General features: G+C 36.0%; 1 pseudogene; it reads right to left on the reverse strand.

Annotated features, from left to right (window-relative positions):
- Nucleotides 1-22,523: 22,523 nt before the first annotated feature.
- Nucleotides 22,524-22,668, reverse strand: LOC113633911 (annotated as a pseudogene).
- Between the last annotated feature and the right edge of the window lie 261 nt (nucleotides 22,669-22,929).

Below are 22,929 nucleotides of genomic sequence, written 5' to 3' on the forward strand. Positions count from 1 at the left end.
TTGCTTCAAGAATCATCAGCAGAAACTCAGGTCTTGATCGAGGTTTGTGTCGATACCAGATGAGACTGTAAACTGATCCAGTATACGTGCAGTGAAATATTGCTACCTTCCGTTGAAAATATATTGGTTTGAGCTGGTTTAATGCTATAATCAGCAGCCTGTGCTATAAAAACATTACAACAATATTGTGACATTTTAATCATAAATGACACATTTCACATGGAGAATTGTGTTTCTTTTTAATTAGAAAACAGAATCCTTTTGTGTGCAGTGTATATGACTTACCAACATCAGCAAGAGTGCAAAACACCATGACAAGGAACAACATTGTTTTCCTGGATGTCTTCTAGCTTTAGAAATAAATGTCAGTGTTAATATTTGATGTACATCTCCACCTCGAGCTCCACCTACTTGTATTTATGCACATCCATGACAACTGTGCTGTTCTGTATACTCTTTGTAGAAATCTCTGAAGAAATATTTTACATTGATAATAAAATGTGGTCCTTGTCTTGTATGTGTTATATTCAGTTTGCCAGTTTGTGTGAGTAAAGAAAAGCAAGAAGAGAAGTAACTTTGTTATCCCGAGTGTTTAGGTCTGGCCTCTAGCTTTAGAAATAAATGCCCGTGTTGTGTATTTGAAGTGTCTCTAATGTCTCCTCATGTAACTCCACACACTCAAATTTATTCATATTCATGACACTGATGCTTCATCTTACACTACACAGGGAGGTGAACTACTACTGTATTAGAGAATACTTATTTTTCCATTTTCTTCTTTTTTTTCAGCATTGGAAATATCTTCTGTATATTCTGTTAACAGTAAGTAAATGTGCTGTTCTTAAAGGGCCATGAATTCACATGAATTTTATTTACTTTTTTCTTATGATATTAATTTAATTATTTTTTTCATTATCATTACTTATTCCTATAATTATCACAGACTATAAAATATATATAAACCCCCATCTATCTTAACAATATAAGTGGCCAGAAAAGGCAAAAGAATTAATAAGTGAATTCAATAACAAATGCACTCCATAACAACTGACACTAAATGTTCTATTAGCCTCAGATAAAATATAGTTTGGATGATGTAAATGTACATGAATTGACTGCAGTATTTGTCGTTGTTTGCTTTTTATACTTTGATTTGTTTTTCAGCTGCATGTTATCACAAGTGTTATATGTGTCTGTGATTAACTGCTAAATTGGGAAAAAGAAAAGGAGAGTAAAGCTGTAACGAGTTCACCAGCGGTTCCCTCACCAGCCCGCCAGAGGGAGCCTCGCCTGAATATTAGCGCTTCAGCCCAGCTACTTCAGGGTTATGTAGATTTAAAACAGTTAACAGCATAGATATCTATACATAAATGTCGCCTCGGGGTCCTAAAAATGTGTCAAAAGCACCGCCATCTTTGTACAGTGCTCTTCTACTTTAATTGCATGGACGATGCCGGACTTCTGTGCTGCGTTTGGATGTTCAAACAAAAGAAATATAAAAACCAGACAGCAAGGGATTACTTTTCACAAGTGAGAATGTGTTTTATGGTGTTGAATGTTAGGAAATTATATTTCTTGTTACGTTGGTTTGTTTTAGTCCTTGGTTAACAACCGCAGCTAATCCATGTTAGTTACCCATTAGTTTTTGACAGTTAGGAAAACAGACAATGTTTGTAGATTCCGAAGCTCTTAATAAGGACATTAAAAATTGACCCATGCTTTTTTGCTTAAAGGTGAAGACCCATCTTTATGTATGTTTTGTAAGATTCCCTTATCTGTCTAACATATTTTATTAGATTGTCCTGGACTTATCGCAAGCAGAATGCTCTTATCAAGTTACTTAAGGACATATTTAATGACATTATGCCTGAAAAAGGTTTGGATTTTTTTATCTTATGTTAATTAAAAAAAAATTATAATATGACTTGCTGTTTATATTTGTTTTGTTTTTATTGTATTTATATGATATTTGTGTTTTTGTAATAGAATTATGAAAATAGCTTTTGATTGCTGACATGGTATTAAATAAAATAATCAGAATCTGAATCTGTTTGTAGACTCCCAAGTGATAAACAGAGACGTCAGTCATGGACAAGTTGCCGGAACACTAAACACTTTTTTTTTTAAATGGTTAACTCAGCTGACAGTCCTGGAATGAGGTCACCAGGAAGTTTGGCAGTGTAACACACAAGTTCAGCCTCAAAGTCAAACTTTGTTTTTATTTTGGTTTATGTGACTTTATTACATACTTATTTAATGTGGCAAAAGTATTGCAGGAAAGGAATAAATAAAAGATTGAACAGTCTTTGGCACCTCATCTATCTAACTTTCACATTATGTTCCTCTCAAATTTATGATTTGCTTCCACCTGCAAATTACTTTGTGTATCATATTTAAAAACCAATACAATTTAAATGGTTAAATTAACATGTATAGTCACACCATTGTAGCAGTGTTACATGCAGTGGTCTATAAGGTAAGTAGTGATTGTTCATTTAAAGTTTACTCAAGTGGAAGAATGTAAGTAATAAACTTACACCTATTAGCACTATGCATTATATTGTGAAAAGGCAGATTATCCTAATATCAAAACCTTACATTTTCTCTGGACTTAATGATAAATACATGTCTGACCTTTTGGAATGAACATTATTATTATTATTATTATTATTATTATTATTATTATTATTATTATTGATTGATTGATTGGTTGATACTAGATGTTTAATAGAAGATTCTAAGTGTCCATGTCCTTATTTTCTATTCATTATTTTGCACATTATGACAGGGGATTTCTTGATAAATACTGAGCATTACCATAGTGTAGGCATTCCACTAGACCAAAGCCACAATGTCTCAGTATAGAGCTCTGTCTTATCAGCTAGATCATAGTCACCTTCAAAATCATACTATTGTTTGATTTCTGTTAAACCTTTACACTTTATTCATTGCTGGCTATAAGAACTGAATTAGTGCTACTGTTTGTTGAAAATCGGTAAACTGTGTCATGGTAAACAAAGAAAATTGTCAAAAGACACAATTATTTTTTCGCAAAGTAAGTCTCTTTATCTTAAACATATATGTGTAGCCTATAGTATGTTCTATTAGTGTGTACAATTGTATCTGTACATGTCACGGAGTCACCAGGTCCTTCTTTCACTCACCAGCATTCACATTCCCCTGAGTACTAATCAGCACCACCTGCTCCGCATTCATCAATCAACACACGTATTTGTCTGGTATCGTATGCACTAACGTGAGTTTTCCCTGCAGTCATTCAAGCTCCAAACTCCTGTTTGTTTCACAGCAATCGGCTCTCCTTTCTTCTCCCTCGCCTTCGGGGCTACAGGATTATCTCCTGCTTCTACTATCTCCAGTTAAGGATTCTGTGTTATCCCTGGCGTGTGTTTGTGCATGCTGCAACTTGGTGGTGCTTCATACAGTATAATTTTGATATATATGTTCACGGACTCACTTTTGTTTTGCTTGTTTGACCCGTGGTGTGTGTATCATTACAATACAATAAAACTCACATCTGTTTTGAGAGGTTTGTAAAAGGACATTTCTCTAGTTCACATCCTACAAAGTAATATGCAGCTGTACATACATGCATAACATACACAAGACTGAATGACTAAATGAATGAACCATTTAATTTAACGAGTAAATTCAAATGAATATTGATTACAGTGTATCATGGATAAAACTGTCAAGAAAAGTACAATAAACTAAAAATTTCATATCCTGTGCACCTGTTGCACACTGTGGAGTGTTTGATGTTTGCTTCTTTATTCATTTATACCACAAAATTACCACAATAGTTGTTTGTGTATGTGGATAACTTATAACAGGTTGGTAAAGGGAGGATCTTTTTATGTGGTTTTATAAGTTTTTGTAAAGCCTTTCACTGACTCTGTATTACTGTGTTCCAACTCTTAGAGCACAAAGATAGAGAGCAGAATCTGAGAGCTTTAAACCTCTGATAGTAAGTTCAGTAGAGTCTCTGCTTGTTTTTGACTCTAATCGGTGATCATCAGGAGTGCTCTGGGTAGTACTCGATCTTGCTCCTTTATACAGTAAATACTGTGGTGCGCTGTTAGGATATTGTTTGTACCAATAAAGCCGAACATATTCACTGCTCGTCTCATATGAACATTTCAGAGTAACAGGGTCTGTTTCTTTCCCCACAATGTTGACATCTTCATTCTTTGGTTCAATTTTATCTGCAAAACTGCCTGGAGTGAAAAAGAATATAAAGAATTAAATCTGCAACAAATTTTTCAAAAGCAAATATTAATCAGTAAATTAGGAAATTACTATATGCTTTAAAAACAAACAAATACTATATAATACAATGAATGACCTGTAACTAGAGTGAGAATCAGTGGTGTGTATCTCACTATGTACAGTAAGTTGTATAGTTGAGACATTTCTGAACACAGCTCTGTATAATAGTGCTGTATTTACTAAACTTTACACGTCTCTAGAAGGCCACACCCAGGAAGTGACACTGTTGTAGTGTAACTTTGTACAATTCATCACTTCACCGTATAAGTGATAATGAACTATTTCACTTGCTTTCTATTACAGGTTCTGCAGATGCAGAAAGAGTAACAGACATGTACTCAATACACACAGCAATTAAGTGCTGAAGTATTTCAATCAATGTCAAAAGCACACTGGACAATAAAACCACTAGCTATGAGAACTTCACTTAGTGGAGACAGAGAGAACATGTGGCAGCACAGTGAGAGTCTGGAGTGGAGCAAGCATTTCCATTTCAGACACAACTTGTGATTTAGAAAAATATTTTTGTCTGAATATCTTTCTGACAGCTCAAAGGGTTTAGTGTAGAGAAGTACTTTCTGTTCAACAAGGCCTTGTGTTTTAATGAGCTTGCTAGATTGTGCTGTCAAATAACTTACAACACCAACACTAACAGACAGAAGGAACACACAGCTGTCTGAGGAAGCTGACTGGTTAATATCAGTGTGCTGGATCAAGTGCTGATTTATAAGCTGTATATAATGAAGAGTGAAGTCTTCATTTCACTAGGGTTAAAATCAGCATCTTATATTATTTAAATACATTTTGATATTGTTTTTTTTATATGTTACATTTTCATTACAGCAGGAGAATAACAACATAACAGCGTGGACCTTAGCAGAAATAATTCTCTTTGATTATAGATGAACATTTATTTCTTATGATCCTAATTTCTTCTCTGATTATTCAAATGTACATCAAAATCTTAGAATTAAGAAAGAAAACTGTATTTGAATGAAATGGGTAAACAGCTCCCCCTGCTGAGAAATAATATCAAGCTTGACTTTTTGTACAGTCTGTTAGAGTTTTGTGTCACTGTGGGCTCCATGGCGCAGTAGTACAGTGCAGAGTATGATACTGCAGCAGGAAAGATCTCCAGATCTACTTTCTTCTCCTTTTTACGAAGTTTAATGGATAGTCGTGGGTCAAGCTTATGTTTAGTTCTAGTGTCACTATCTGTGGATTCATAAATCAGCAGCAGAAACTCTGGTCCTGATTGAGGTTTTTGTCGATACCAGTGGAGAGATCTAGCTGATTGATCATATGTGCATGTCAGTGTGATGTTGCTGCCTTCACTTGAAGATATGATGGTTTGGTCTGGTGTAATGCTGCTGTCAACAGCACCTGCTGTAAAGACATTGTAACAACATAAACATTTACTTTCATTGCTTAAGGATATAACATCAGTATTTTGCTAAATGTATCGTCATGTTTAGGTAACAGTACAAATCTCCAGAATCCACCTAAAGGTTATGCATAATATAAATGACTTACCAATATTTTTGACAACTATCAATACAAAGAAGAATAACATGACTGTTCTGTGTGTTTCTTGCAGTAGATATAAATGTCAGTATCTCTGTGAAACTGTATCTCACCAAATCTAGCTCCACCTACTGAGGTGTAGTCATGTCAGTTCTGACATCAGTCCCTCAGCCTAGAATTATCATGTCACTCATGTCACTTCTGACCTCATTTACATTGATTAATTTAAATCTGTTACTAATTCAATAATTGATCATTTGTTGCAGTTTGATTTGTGTCCATTCTCCTAATGTTTGCACAGTTTTTCTAAATCTTCAAAAAACATAATTCTTTTCAGCATTTTAAATAATCATTCCTGTCTTCAAAAGGCCTGCAGTCTCATGTATTGTATAAATCTTGTGTATGCGTAGTTTTGTGGATAATTTGTCTATGGATAGAATGTAATATATAAAGATCCTGTGCAAGGGAATATGTGTGCAACGACCTCTAGTGGTAGAAAAGTGAAATTGCAGGTATGATTCTAAGATGCTCTACTTCTACTTACTGTAAATAATTCATTAATTAATTCATTAATTTTCTACTGCTTTACCGAACTTCTTGGGTCACGGGTAGACTATCACTGGTGTTATCGGGCATCGAGGCAGGATACACCCTGGACGGAGTGCCAACCCATCGCAGGGCACACACACACACTCTCATTCACTCACACACTCACACACTACGGACAATTTTTCCAGAGATGCCAATCAACGTACCATGCATGTCTTTGGACCGGGGGAGGAGAGTGGAGTACCCGGAGGAAACCCCCAAGGCACGGGAGAACATGCAAACTCCACACACACAAGGTGGAGGTGGGAATCGAACCCCCAACCCTGGAGGTGTAACCACTAAACCACCGTGCCCCCTACTGTAAATCATATTAGAATAATTTGTATTATTGAGTAAATAGTGATTTAACACATGTTTATAAGAACTGCATGAACTTTTTACTGAAATGAGCTTCTCTTTTTAGATATTCTGTTATGTCTACAGCAAACAGTAACATAAGCAGCCTAATGGGGAAGTTGTTTCGAATATTTGGTCATTTCTATAACGATTCTTAATGTAAATGAGCACAAGCAGAGCAACAGAAAATATGTAGGATTTATTAATATATACATTGTGTACAGCTGTGGATATACACATGAAACATAATACTTCAGCTATGTATGATGGATGTTAACACCATCAAATCTCATATGCAGTGTGTTATCTGTAAAAGCTGTAAAATCCAGAAAGTCACAGTAATTAACTATGTCTAGTTACTGTGAAAGTTAACTCAGTAACTATTACATACACCACAAACACCACACCTGCTGCTGCTAGTGAAGGAATATTAACTGAGGTGACGTTAGTTTTAGGTTTTATGTTCTGAACTTTACACAATGAAGGAACACATGAATGAAAATGGACATATGGAGTGAATATACATAGCAGTTAACACCGTTCACGGCTGCTAACATTTACAGTTTAAAAAAAAAATCAGGCTCGGATGTTGTGTAAAAGTTCACGTGCAGTTGTTTGTACACATGTAATGAATGTCTGAATAGATGAATAAACATTTATTTCAATGAATAATAAAAAACTGTGAAGAAACTACATCTTTCTACATATTTTTATGGATGTTTGAATATATGATGCTTTATGTGATGCCCACTAAAGTGTTATCACATTTGTGGTAGTTTCTATAATTTTGTAATTAATGTCTTTGAATATTTGTTTATTGGAATTAATGTTTGTGAATATTACACAATCCTTGCACTAATACATTTTATATAAATGTCAGGGGTAATTGTGGAGGTCGCCAGCGGGGGGGTAATATGGTGCTTATTGTGCTCCAGGGGGCGTTGTGTCAGTTCGGTTTTCTTTGCGGTTTTCCTCTTTCTATGCTGCGGCGCCCGGGGAGCAGTTGGGGGGTTCGGTGCCTTGCTCAAGGGCACCTCAGTCGTGGCCAGCCCGAGACTCGAACCCACAACCTTAGGATTACCAGTCAGACTCTCTAACCATTAGGCCACAACTTGCCCCACGACTTGTGTATTGTCTACTGAGAAATCTATCAGTTCACAAGACATATTTTTTGTCCTATCAGGGGACTAATCACACAAAATTCATTTTAAGGGAAATCACTTAAGGGGAAATCGCTTAAACTGATAGCAAAAAATAAATCAATAAAATAACTGAACTAATGAATGTGGAAGTGAGTGTGCATAGTTGGAAGTAGAGGGCTGCATTGGGATTGGGCTCCCGCGGGACCCAACGCAAATCTCGCGGGAGCAGGCGGTTTCACCTTTGCCCCGGGCAGGAGTGGGCGGTCAGAAACACGCAGCTTGTGGGCATGGGCGGTCCTGGTCAGAAATTCAGCGGGAGCGGGCGGGTGCGGGTTTATAAAAACAGTCCCGCGCAAGGCTCTAGTAGGAAGTGGAGTGCAATGCAGGATAGGAAATGTAAAGGGAGGTGTGTGTAAAAACTAATCCAGAACAAACCAGACTCTACTTTTTCTTTATATAACATGGCATGCCGATTAGGAAATTATTCATGAGAGAATTGAATGAAAAGTCTGAATATATTGAATGGAAAGTCTGAATATATTAAATGGATTCTGAATATATGAAAATGTTTAAAAAATTTTCCATTTTTTAAAACGGCATTTGCAGAAATACTTCAATACTTTGTTGAACTGGAAGATTTTTTGCAACAGCTGATTGTAAATCAAGGGAGGTAAACCATCTGGAGCATTTCTCATATCACTTTAAGGATAATATTTCTATTATTGCAATGTTCATTATGAGTAATCATGTTGAACCAAACAATGAAGAAAGAAATTTTCATGTCATTCTTGAAGGAATGGATATGGAGTTAAGGCCAATAAATCCCTTGACTGGTGATGTAAATCATGGAATAGACCTTTTTGTCACAGCTTGCAACTTGCTTCAACTAAGGGCATAACCTTAGATTAAAAAAGGATTTTTTCTCGATAGTGTACACCCCCATCACAAAGCTGCGGTCAGATGTTATTTATTTGCAAAATATTAATTGCATTAATTGGAGAAAGGTCAGGACTGTACAGGGGAGGGGATATGGCAATAACTACCAGCTGAATGTGAAAGTGGTGTTTGTGAATGATTGCATGTAGAGTTATTACAGATGCATCTCTTCCACAGGTTTGCAGCAAGTTATCTATTGATTTACAAGGACAAGACATTCCACTCATTTAACGCTCACAGTATTGACTATAGTAAGCTCTGAGCCACCTCACCCAGGTTTGTAATTTACAGACAGATTCTCAGAGGACAATGAATGAGCATGTTCACAATAGAAACAACAAACTATTTATTTGCTGGGCTTGATTCAGCCATTACATGAGGCCTAAGCCATATTTCCACATCAAGGAGTCACAATACTAAACATTTCTGTTGCTCAAATAAATAAATAAATAAATAATCAGGAAGGGGTGATGAACATAAAAGCTGGCTTTGGAGAGAAACCCAGTGCAGGAGTGTGGTCACATCCAGTGAAAACAAGAATTTCTTCCAGAGAGACATCTTTTTCAACTGTGAAAAACAATTAGAGCAACAAGAAAAAATAATGATTACTATTGCTGCTGAATTGACAGTTGTAAGACACAATTTGCCTGAAGTATTGGAAAAGTGATGCAAGACCGGTGACGGTTAAATTACAGTGAGATGACCTAGTGTAATTTGAAAATTTATAACAATAAAATCATTTCCAATTTATAACCAAATCTTCTATTACAAACCCATCTTACCCTCCCTACCTAGCATCAGACAGTAGTGTAATGGACACAAAAAGATCCAAATTAGTGATCATGATCCATGTCTGCTAGATATGTAAATAGATGAAACCTTCCTTAAACCTTCCTCTGTGAAATAGTGAAAACATTTCTTCATCCATAGTCCGATACTGAGTGTGGTTTACCACTTTGGGCCGTCCATGCATTGTTAACTGTGTTAACCATCTCTTTATTTCTTAAAATTACAGCAACTAAGTTTCTCGCTGACTCACTCATTCTGCCTAAAGTACAAGATATCAGGTGTGTCTGGATGATGTCAGGTTTCATTCAATATATTCAGGATTCATTAAATATATTCAGGACTAATTTAATATATCGTCGCTGTCGGGTGGAAACCTCCTACTGTATGTCCAAATTTTGTCAGTTCATATTTTTTCACATATCGATGCTATTGGTCAGTCCCCACGTGGGTCTGTTATTTTTGCAAGTTATTAACCAATCTAAAGACTTGAAAATAGCTTGAGTGCAAATCTCTTAACTCCATTGGACACTTCAACTGTCTGAGAAATCTCATAACTCCACCTCTTCTTCACTCCGTGGGAGAGCTACGTGGCATAATTCTCCTCAAGATTAAGAGTTGCAACAAATCAACATGTCTTCTGAGGTAAATGTCTTCAAAACACTTCAAAACTAATAACTTATAAGTGAAAGTTATTATAAAGTGTTAGCTAGCCCTCACTGTTGACAGTTTATAAAGATGTAACTCATTCATGAATGTTTGGTTTGTGTGTGTATTTTGAAGTTTGAATTTTGAAGCCCTGGTGGAAGTGAAGAGGACCTGGATGCAGAGAATTTGTGCTCAGATGCTGAGGAAGATGCACCTCCAAGGAAAAGACTGAGAGCTGAAAACATTATTATACACGTTCATTGGCCGTTTTAAAATGTTTCTAATATAATATTTGAATTAAATTGAATGTTTTGGATACCACTATTAAATTATTGTTTTTATTATTATTTTACTGACTTTAAGTCAGCCTACTTAGACAATGCCTCTTGGCACTGTGCATGTACAACACTGTTTTTTGGACATTAACAAGTGAAAATAGTTAGGTTAGATACATTTGAGTAGGCCTGTCTTGTTAAAAATCGATAGCTGTAATGCTTCTTTGCAGAAAGAAATCTGTGAGCCACGTAGGTAAATCTGCGAGCAGATTAGACTAATTTCCACCTATTAGACAGCCTAATCAGCTTATCATGTTTTGTATTGCATCACGTATAGCTCTTAAACCTTTAAAATAGAGTTTAGGAAAATGTATGTAACTACAGTCATTAGCTTTGGTTAACGATTGAAGCCTTGTCTCTTGTCAGAAGGCTCAATGTGACTGCAGACTTTATTGAACACTGCTGGCAGCAGCGACGTCTGTGTCCGTACCATTCTTATCAATGACAGCATAATCTCGTATCTCCCTGCTCCCAAGTCATAAAGCTTGTATCTCAGGTAACATGTGACATTGGGAAAATGTTGTGTTAATGTTGGTGTAACGGTACCTATTTTTATAGTAATTATTTTTTTTCTTGAGAGACTTTTATTTTGACAAGCAGACTGGTTTTCATGCGTGTGGCAAGAGTGGGAAAAAAGGAACGAGCGCAGCGAAAAAAAAAAGTTAGCAGAAATGAGTGTCATGTCACATTTGAGAAGCCGTTCTATAAGATTTCTTTACGAGAACTAACTTAGATCGGAGCTTTAGTCGGATAAAGGACAGCACTGTTTTGTGGACTGTAAGTTCTTCACGGTTAAAGACTGCGTTTTGGGTTGATTGGTTCCTGAGAAGCTTAGCCGTTGCTGGAGTGAGGCAGCAACTTTATGCTAGCTGCAAGCACGCTTGTGAATGCTCAATATCGGCTGCTGCATGTATTCGGGCTGTAAAGCACTGTTTTGAGAAGATTTGAATTTGAGTTTACCCTGCCATCCAAACGACATCTCAGCTGATTCATCTCAAGAGTGATTCGTTCATTATTTACTCATATGTGATTCGTTGATTCATCGTGATAATGCTACGGAAAGAGGCAATTAAACTACATCTCTTGAGTTAATTGCAACGCACGCTATGTCCAGACAACGTATTTCCACTCATCATTCTACAGACTGGTATTTCCTATTTGTTCTTTTGGGATATCGTGGTTTGATGGACGGTACAGTTAAAACTTTAAGTTGAGCGGTTGATGTGTGAAATTGTGAATGCTCATTGAGAACTGTTATTTTCTCACTGTTTTGAGTGTATTTGGGTTCAAAAGGTCAATTTATGTGTTGAGATTTAACTCAAGTTCTAAGTGAATTTTGAATTTTAAGGAAGATAAGAGTTTTCTTTGAAAAAAAAAGGGTTTTTCTTTTCTAAAGTATTATACTATATACTGAATATATTGAAAGTGATTGTGTTCGACAGTACAAAGAAATCCATGCAATACATTTATGTAACGTCTCTGTTTATTTTTCTTTGATGTATTCATTATATTGAATATTGAGACTAATTTTTGTTTAAGAAATTATATATAGAAAATAAACAAGGTTTATATTTCTTTATACTTACCTGAAGTGTAATCTTTAAGTGAAGTCTGTCAGGGAGTAAGGGCGTCTCACCTACCTTAATAGGCTTGGGGAGGGAGGAGTATGTGGACTTTTCATATATAATTCTGTCTCACATACAGTTTTACTTCAGAAGGCTTTCTCGTGATGTTAAACTAACTGGAGCCTATCCTTGTCAGTCTGTAGGGTCATTCACCCATAAGGTAGGAAACAACATACAAAATCCGTCGTGTACAGAGACTAAAAGCACTGGGGGCGGGGACAAAAATCCTTTCGTTACTCAGTCTTCCAGGGCAGCACAAATTTATTCCCTTACTATACGAGAATAATTATTCCCGTTACATTGGTACAACATTATATAAAGTTTCTCCAATATCCACATTCATGTTCCTATAGTTAGCTGCAAAAAAATAAGTGAATGAATGAGCTGTCTATTAATAATCAAACATCAAAATAATATGAACTCTTTATAAATCATGATAAAGAAATGGAGAGACTTTTTCAAAACATGTAAATTTCGGTAAATCATTGATAGAATTGCTTTCAATATATATGTAACAAAACTGCATGATAGTTTGTGTACGGTGCAGTTGGATTTCCTGTCACTGTGGGCTGCAGAGCACAGTAGTATGGAGCGGAGTCTGATACAGCAGCAGAGGAAATGATCAGATCCACTTGTTTATCTCCATGAACCTTAGCAGACATTCTTGGGGAGTGCTGGGACTTCTATACTGCATTTTCATATCAACACACAGATTAATTCAAACAATTAAACATCACTAATTCAACACATAATATTTGGGAAATAACAAAAATATAAAACTCACCTGGAAAAAGCCACAGACACATGAATATAACAATGAACATGATGACTGTTTCTATCTGAATGAAAATATTCTGGGGTCTTTATGAAGAATAATATGTAAAGATCATAAAGGTTCATGAAGCTCCACCCCACAGCATCACATGACAGTGTCACCAGGGTGTGGCTTTACATTCAGGAGTGAGGTGGACTGGAAGACACTAATAACACAATGTTAGAGGAAGTTACATATAAACAGAGGTGGGAAGTAACGGAGTAAAAATACTTCGTTACTGTACTTAAGTACATTTTTCTGGGATCAGTACTTTACTCCACTATTTATTTTTCGGACAACTTTTTACTTTTACTCATTACATTTTTACACAAATATGTACTTTTTACTTCTTACATTTTCAAAACGGACTCGTTACTTTTAGTATTATTTCTTTTCATTGAGCGCTGTTTCCAGCCTATCATCCTATCATTGTGTGGCTTTTTCAGCATGTGACTGGTGTACTGTATTATTTACTGGCTATCAGACATAGACTAAGGATAGCGGAGCTAACAATGAGCAGCACGCCTACAAAAGGAATGGCTAATGTTAATTCAGAGGGAGTCACCGATGTTAAAATAACTAACAACGAGGACATTCCTGAACACACATGGCCATATATGAGGGAGATGTTTGTAATAATCGGCGTCAAAAAGGATTCCTTGTGAATGCGTTGCGAATTGTGTCAACCAGGGGCGGTTCTAGCCCTTTTTTAGGGTGGCTTCAGCCCCCTGTCTGTAATCTCAGCCACCCTAAAACTGTAAGGATAATTTTTACTTTCATAAATAAAAATTACGTTAAAATTCAGGACATGTTGTCGATGGGAAAGAAAATTATTTATCAGTTTGATCCAAGAGCGTTTTTTTTTTACTTTGCTTTTACACGCGTGTGTTGTAGTCTTCAAAAGTGCATCTTCAGCTGTCTGCTTTATTTGAACGGAAAAGCACATGTACGCGCAGCGTGCACGCGCAGTCAGAGCTGGAGGCGTTTATCTATAAGGTCAATCAGCGGAAAGACGCAAAGACGGCAACCAAAAGCAGTGAAATGTCACTATTCTTATTACCAGAGTTGTCATATAATATAGAACTCTTCTTGTTTTAAATTCTCACTGAGGGCTAAAACCCCCTAAAGATGAAATCCTAGAACCGCCCTTGGCGTCAACCCAAAAAACACGAAGTGCTTAATTTAATTAACATTAATTTTGTCATTTGTAAAACATCACAATAATTTTGAGTTGTTTTCAAGGACAGCTGGAATCTCTCCCACAGCATCACCTGACAGTGTCAATAATGTTACTGACAGACTGTAGATTCATACTGAAACATTTGGCTTTACATTAAGCATAAAATGTATCAGGAATAACAATATTAAAAAATGAATCTTTTTATTCTGTAAAAATCCAATATGACTTAAATTATTAAAAATATTTTTTAAAGTGATGTCACTGTATTAGGAGCTTCAGCATCATCAGAAACAGCCATGATAATGTATGATAGTCATGATAAATATTATAGTACATTTTTAGCAATAGTATGATAATTTTGGTGATTTATTTATTGACTTCTTTAAAAAATTGATTGACTTTCTAAAAACAAACCCTGTTCTTTTAATAGTTTTTTTTAATATTTATGGTGGCCCTCAAGGACCAGGCACAAAAAAATAGATGTCAACTTTAAAAACAATCCATACAAACAGCAGCAACAAAATATGGAGCAACTTTAAATGGAATTTAGCAAAGGAGAGAATTAACCTTCTGGGCCACTATAATTAACCCTTGAAGGGGTGAGTTAAATATATTTGTATACAGAATTACTGGTATTAATATATACAGCTCAAATACTTTGGTATTTAGAACATAATGAATTAGACTTTCATTTATTAATTCTTAATAAATGAATAAATAAATAAACCCTTAGTGCGAAGCAAATCAGTAACATTCTTCACATTGGTTGGTCTTTGTTCAGAGAAATATTTTTTAGTATTATAAAGATGCTTAAAGGACCAGTTAATTAATAACAGTGTGTTATTTAAACATGTTATAGAATCATTTATAGCATTTTTTTTATTTACCAGTTCACTGTTTTTTATGAATGATTAATATTGTTGTAGTGATGTCAGTAATTTGAGCTTTACTGTACTCAACCAACAACAGTAGAGTTTATTATTGGTCCAGAAATTACCAATAATTATAATTATGGACCAATAGACATATGACTGAAGAAGTGAGTGTAAACATGTAAATAGCTCCATCTTGTGAGAAAAGCATGGCTCTGTATAGTGCTTTTTGTACAGCGTGGTTGGGTTTCTTCCTGAGTTTTAGTTGTTGAGTTTATCTCTGGGGATTTCTACATAAAATGTGTCTGGAAATTCCTGCTTCATTGTTCTTTGTGAGAAAACACTGTCAGTGATTAAAGATTATATAGATCATTGTTTTTTCATTTATCTAAATGTGTGATACTTTTCTGCAAATGGCAAATGATACAGTAAAGGATTTAAATGTGCAAAGTAAACACATCAAATGTAATCACATCTAAACACATTTACATCATTTACATATTTATCTAAACATGGTTTTACTTCCAAAGTCTATTCCAGTTAACATTAGAGGAACAAGCAAGATGTAAGGCAGAAAAAGAAAAAGAAATGTTCCATTGCTTTTATTCACTGCTCCTTTAAAATGTGTAAAATGTAAAATAATTATTTTGATAAACAGATTTCTTTGGTGTTGTGTGTCTCTGTTTACACAGTTCATTATTTATTATTCAGAAATGAGTTGTCTGTCTTTGTGCTTATAGTGGTGTTTGTTGCAATTTTTTTCAGAGTTGCACAAAGTGGGATTCGAAACCTGGTCCAGACAATCATTTTCAAGCTTCTACTTAAAGTGTACTTTAATTATAGGGCAGTGAATTCTGTGTATTTGCCTCTATGAGTTTATTCCAAATAAATTACTGAATTATGAACTGAACTATTTTTATGGGAATATTTATGTCATAAAAAACTTAAGATAGATTCAATGTTAGCTCTCAAAACAGTGCAGAGTGTTTCACGAGGAGTGAGAGAGCCACAGTCACAATGCACACTTCTACAATGCAGTTTTACGTAGGTCCGAATAGGATATTTCAGTTTAAAGCCAAAAGTGGCTGTATGCTGTGTAAGAAATAAAAAATGTGTTGTGTAAAAATAATATGATGATGTTGAATATCTTAATGAAGAACAAGAAGTTTATTCCAGCATAGCAGTGACAAAATACATGACGTATTTTGGGTTCGTCGGAGTCAATAAGAACCCCGAGCAAATCCTGCTCAAGCCTTATATACAGTTTTCCCTTTTGGTAATTTAAATGAAGTTCTGTTTTGAATATGTTTTGAGTGTAAGAACTGAGTGTCTTCCAAATGGCTGGGCTACACCTTGATGTCTAGCTGATTGTCTTTAAATGTTAATCATGGTCACGTACACCTTGTCTTGGTATTGTTACAATTCTTATCAACCAAATGGTCACTTTAAATGGTAATCGCAGCCATGTAGACCTTGGCTTGGTATTGTTAACAACCAAGTGGTCACTTCAAATGGTAATCGCGGTCATGTAGACCCTTTGTTCGTGGTGATCCCTAATGTCCTGTCGCCGTCCCCATATTTATAATTGAATCAAGTTTATACGTTTAGAGTCCTAAGCATATTACCTTATGATACTTCTTAGGAATGAGCTCTTTTAGATGTGTACCTTGGAGTGGAATTTGGGTGCAATTTCTGTAATTTCTTACTGTCCCCCCTTTCATGCTTTTGGCCCTGAAGCATCACATCACTTCCTTAGTACAGATCACACCTCCCATTTTTGGGCAGGTGCCCAGTGTCGGTGAAGTGCCGTCATCGAAACTTTACCTCACGCACCCTGGTTTTAGTTCCATTCAATAAGGCAACCTTATCACAGGTTTTGTTCTTAAAATTTGGTTCTATGTAAAATATTACTTGGGTTTGGAGACATTCAGAAACCATCACAGCCAACGGGAACATCCCACATTGATCATTAAATTATCTGCAATCTGCCGTCTCAATATGGTACACATACAGCATAACATAACGCATTGACAAAGAATGAGAAAGATGCATACACAAACAGCAGTTTTGAAAGTTACATTCCAAATCAGATCATAATATGCAATAACTAAATCACCATTATGCATTTGTTTAGTCAAAACATTATCTTTTCCTACAAGACCTTGTTGAGCTTTGACAATATGGTCATCCTTTCTTTGCATTATGACATAATGACTAACATATTATATAATAACATATTATTATATATTTTGGTAACTCAAAATCAAATTCTGGTACATCTTCCTCAAAGACTAATTGTCTGCTGGATTCAATGACATTGTCTGTAGAGTGAATTTAACATATGGAAAGTAATATTTTCCTATGAACCAAGCTGTCTCTGGAATCATACAAAGTAAAGTAACCTTAATCAGGCAAAGTGTTCTCATGTGGTTATCATTAACAAAGATAGAAATGTGATCATGAGTTGTGGTGACATGTTTCCTGTGTGAAACTATTACTCTTGTAAAATTATTGTGGACATGTGTTAGATCGATTTCACAAGCCTCATAATTAGTGTGGGGTGCCCCACATAATGGTTGTTTTTCCAAGGCATCAAACTTGCAAATAAAACCAATGTAGTTTTGTCACAGCATTCTATGTCCAGTCCTCGCCATTCTCCTGTTGGTATCTGTGTGATAAACCTAAAAGTCCTTAAAGTCCATTCTTTAATACATTCTTCTGTAATATTCCCAAATTGTCCATGCTTAGAATCCTTTCTAACAATTTTTCAAATCCTTTCCAATCCTTGAGATTATTTACTTGAAGATGTTCTCTGAAAAGGCAATGAACTGGTTGCAACAGCACTGTGATACCTTAGGAAAGCTGTTGTCAACAAGACCTTATACATTTATGATATTAATGAATCTATGTGGAATGATCTCTTATCAAGTTGTCAGTTTTTAGTTTTGTGATGTGAATCTCTGCATGGTCTCTTCCGGTGAGCAGACTTTCAAATTTGTGATGGTGCACATTCTGACCAGAATGCATTTTGTTTTTCTGACTTTGCCAAATTTGTTGAGTAGTTTGGTGAAAAACAACAGGCAACGAGTTACACAGATTTTTGAGCTCCTTTCTCAGTCTGTTTACTGTAGCCTGTAACTGGTTTAAATCCGTTTTGGAGCCTGAACTCTTAAGGGACAATTTGCATTCCCTTGAAATATGTCCCTCATTGCCACATGAATAACACACCAGGAGGTTATCAGGGTTACAAGAGGGTAGTCTTTCCTATATCTCCAGTAGTGTAGTGTTGTGTACTTGGAGACTATATGACGCATTTATTAAAGGATGACACACACACACAGACTAAACGAGAATGTTCTTTACTCACATGTGCAGAGAGAGACAAACCGGAAAACATGAACAACCGGAAACACACGCAAAAGTGCATTCTGGGAAATGTAGTTAATTAACAGCATTAACAACATACACATTTAGGTCTCTTTTTTCCAGGAAACCTTGCTGGCTCTATTCTTACTGAGGTTTTTAACACCTACTGTTGAAACAGGATGGGACTTCTTTGTGTTAGCATTGTTGTTGGAAAACTGTGTCATTTTAGTAATGATGTTGTTATAATCAGAGAGATGGGTTACAAACATCGACACAGCAGAACGGGTGAGTGAGTCACATTTGTTAATCAAAGCAGATTTAAAACTGACATAATTCGTTGTGATGTCAGGATTGCTACTGAAAGTTTTAAATGTCTCCAATAATCACTCTGAAAATGCCATGGGGTGCTCCCCTGTCCTCATGTGCACATCCAATATTTTATCCCAGTCAACTGACATTGCACCTAGGACTTCAAGCAGTGCCTGTCAGTTTTAGTTTTGACTTTCTGATTTAATGCTCCAGACAAAGTGTCAGGCAAACACACAGTTAACAACACACACGCATCACCATCTGTGAATTTGTAAATGGCAGCATATAGCTGAAAAACCTTTAGGATGGATCTTCTTTCCAGAGTATTTCACTCATCTGGTAATCTCTTTTAGAGATTATCCCATCATCTAGTTTAGATTGCAGTTGCTCGTTTTCAGCCTTTAATGCATTTAAAGTCTTTCTAGTGACTTTGTACGATGCAAGAACTGCTTGCAATGCATTGGCAATCTGTCCTTTTTTGTTCTTGGGCATTTTAGGATAATTTTCAAACTTAGAAATAGCCCTCATACTCATACGGTTTATCAACCTTGTTCTCTATTCCATCAAACATTCCCTGAGAACCGTGCTTAGCGATGTACTTAACAATCAGCTGTTCCATTTTTACAAACTCACAGCTTTCCTTAAATCTTAGTCTTTAAACTTTACACAGTTTCTGTGACTATAAGCTGTCTAGTTAACCTTTAGTCTATTTATTCACAGCTCCAGTACTTCGGACGCAAATGAACAAAACAGCCACAATACGTCGGGCTTTTAAACTCAAAGGTCTCACTGCTTCGGACACAGATACACTCCGTTTGGCCTCAAGTTCAACTACAGTAATACTCACTAACAATAACACTCACAACTCAAAAACACTCACAAACAGTCACAATCAGTAACTCTCACAAACTCACAAAAAGTTTAAAATAAAACATAGTCACAGTACGTCGGACAAAACCACTGTACGTCAGGTTTCTTTGCGTTAAAGCCTAACCATTTACTTAACCACAGTACATGGACTTGGACTTAAAACGTAAGTTTAAAACACTGTTACAGTCAGACAACACCACACTACCTCGGGTTATTGCTTTAAACTCTACAGAGCCGCGGTGCGTCAGACTCTTTACACTATTACTGTTTCACTTTCTTTAGAAACACTTTTAGCTATAATTCAACTGCCACACTGCTTCGGGCTGATTCAGTTACTTTAGAATCTTAACAGAATTATAACAAACACACAACAAGTTTCAGTTACTTTCGAAACCTATCAGCTTAAGCACTTTGCTTCAGTTACTTTAGAAACAACAATTCACATACAACTCTGTCACCAGACTGCGTCGGGTTAATTCAGTTCCGTTAGAATCTTAAACAGAAATGTACAGAATAGGCTTAGCAATAATAACTCAGTAAACTATACTCTATGTTCTATGCTACACTAAAACATTTCTTTTCTAGTTTTTTTTTTTTTAAACGAAGGGGTTCCCTGAATAAAAAAAACAGCGTAAAAGAAGAAAATACCGCTTTTCTTACCTTTCCCCACAATTATTATTTTTTTTTTTTTTGGAATCCCTCGCTGGGTGGCTCAGCAATATAAGAAATAAAAATGTGTTGTGTAAAAATAAGATGATGATGTTGAAGATCTTAATGAAGAACAAGAAGTTTATTCCAGCATAGCAGTGACAAAATACATGACGTACTTTGGGTTCGTCAGAGTCAGTAAGAACCCCAAGCAAATCCTGCTCAAGCATTATATACAGTTTTCCCTTTTGGTAATTTAAATGAAGTTCTGCTTTGAGTGTATGAGCTGAATGTCTCCCAAATGGCTGGGCTACACCTTGTTGTCTAGCTGATTGTCTTTAAATGTTAATCATGGTCACGTACACCTTGTCTTGGTATTGTTACCATTGTTATCAACCAAATGGTCACTTTAAATGGTAATCGCAGCCACGTAGGCCTTGGTTTGGTATTGTTATCTACCATTTAATGTGACCACTTGGTTATTGCGGTCACGTAAACCCTTTGTTCGTGGTGATCCTTAATGTCCTGCTGCCGTTCCCATATTTATAATTGAATCAAGTTTATACGTTTAGAGTCCTAAACATATTACCTTATGATACTTCTCAGGAATGAGCTCTTTTAGATGTGTACCTTGGAGTGGAATTTGGGTGCAATTTCTGTTTTAAAGCTGTATGTCGTCAGCATATAAATGAAAATACACTCCACACTTATTGAAAATAGAGGCAAGTGGAAGCATATACTGTATAGAGTAAACAAAACTGGTACAAGGATTGATCCTTGAGGAACTCCAGAGTTAAGCAGTATGGCAGAAAAGGAGTACTGACCTATTGAAACATTGAACCATCTATTTGTAAGAGCGAAATCATTGTAGAACAGTGCCACGAATGCCCACAGATTTCTCTATGCATGTAAGGAGTATCTCATGATCAAAGGCAGAGCTAAGATCTAATAAAACACAGATCTTCCAGAGTCAGTTTCCATAAAAATGTCAACTGAAACTCTCAACAGTGCAGATTCAGTACTGTGTAATGCTTTAAAACCAGACTAGAATGTTTCCTGTACAGAGTTCATGTTTAGATAAATTTGCAGTTGATTTAATAAATTTTTTCAAGTATCTTGGAATATAAATTAAAGGCAAAAAAGGCAAATTTGAAATTCGATGAAAATGTGAAAATACAGCAGAATCAAGATTAGGTTTCTTTAGATAAGGTGTTACCACAGCATTTTTTGAGATCTTTTGGGAAAGAGCAGGTAAACAAGCATTTATTAATAAACGTTAAGAGACCTAGACCAACAGTGTCAATAATTTGTCTGAGAAAGAGGGGTGAAATCACATACTGGGGACAGATAGTTGGTTTTAATTTACTGACTATATCCATACGTGAGGCCAGGTCCATGGGCTCAAACTCAGACCAGATCCAAAAAAAAACACTGGAGCATCATAAAATGTTATCACTGAATTTGATATCTGAGATCTTAGAACTGTAATCTTGTCTACAACATATTTCCCAAAATTTTTAAAGAGGGTTAGAGAAGGCTATATCACAGAGGGTTTATTGTGAAAAGGATGTGAAAAGAATGTGAGCAGGTTTATATGGTGCTCTAGTACTTGGTCCAGCATACATTAAGATAACCGAGTTCACCATCTTGTGCTCATCAAGGAGAAATAACTAAAGACACAAATAAATTTTGCCCCATATACAGTCCTACATTACAAAGAAGAAAGTTTGAGCTGTTCAAAAGAATAACACGTTTTGTAAATTTATATATATTTGCAAAATATTTTTCTCTTTCTGTAATACTGTAATTTGTTCTCTGTCTGTTTTTACCTCTTCAAGTCAGGGGTGGCGGACTTGCTGTTGTTCACTGCAACAAACTAAATATTCAGTGCTGCCTTCCATGATATAACATCATTTACATTTAAGGTGGTTGGTCCAACACCACTCTTTATAATTCTTATCTATCTACCACTTTAGTGACCTACTTAAAATTAATTTGGAGCAAAGAAGCCTTTATTATCACCATGTGCACATTACAGCACAGTGGAATTCTTTTCTTAATATATCCCAACTTAGCTGCTGGGGTCAGTGTGGTGGGAGCAATGATATGTTTTCCCTGGGGCAGAGAGAGTTGAGGACGTTGCTCAATTGCCCAACAGTGGCAGCTTGAACTCTGACATTTTTGACCAACAACCCAGATCCTTAGCCACTTGAGCCACAACTGCCCCAAACAAAATAGAGAGAGCACAATCTTAGTCTCACACTATCAGAAATCATGCAGTCAGGATACAAGCATTTGAGAAATCGCCTTAGTGCAATGTCTGAGCCTCACTTTGGGCAACCACATCCTTGATCATAGTTTTGCTCATGCCAGGTAAGTTTCTGCTAAAACCACCAAACTTCTGTCAATACTGGAAAACTTTTGCAGCATGTAAACTTACCCACCCACTCTCATGATCACACACTTGACCTGCTCTGTTCACCTGGGCTGAACAGGGGATCTCTGACTGTAAGTTCGTTATTGAGCTGGAAGGTTGGAGATGATGTAAAAACAGACTGAGCCAGCCAGGAGTCAAGACTAGAATCTTCTGATCTGTAGTCAGACACATTATCCATTATGCCACCGACCTGATACAGGCTAAT

The sequence above is a fragment of the Tachysurus fulvidraco genome, chromosome 1 (genome assembly GCF_022655615.1).
Source record: "Tachysurus fulvidraco isolate hzauxx_2018 chromosome 1, HZAU_PFXX_2.0, whole genome shotgun sequence".
In the NCBI taxonomy this organism is placed as follows: domain Eukaryota; kingdom Metazoa; phylum Chordata; class Actinopteri; order Siluriformes; family Bagridae; genus Tachysurus; species Tachysurus fulvidraco.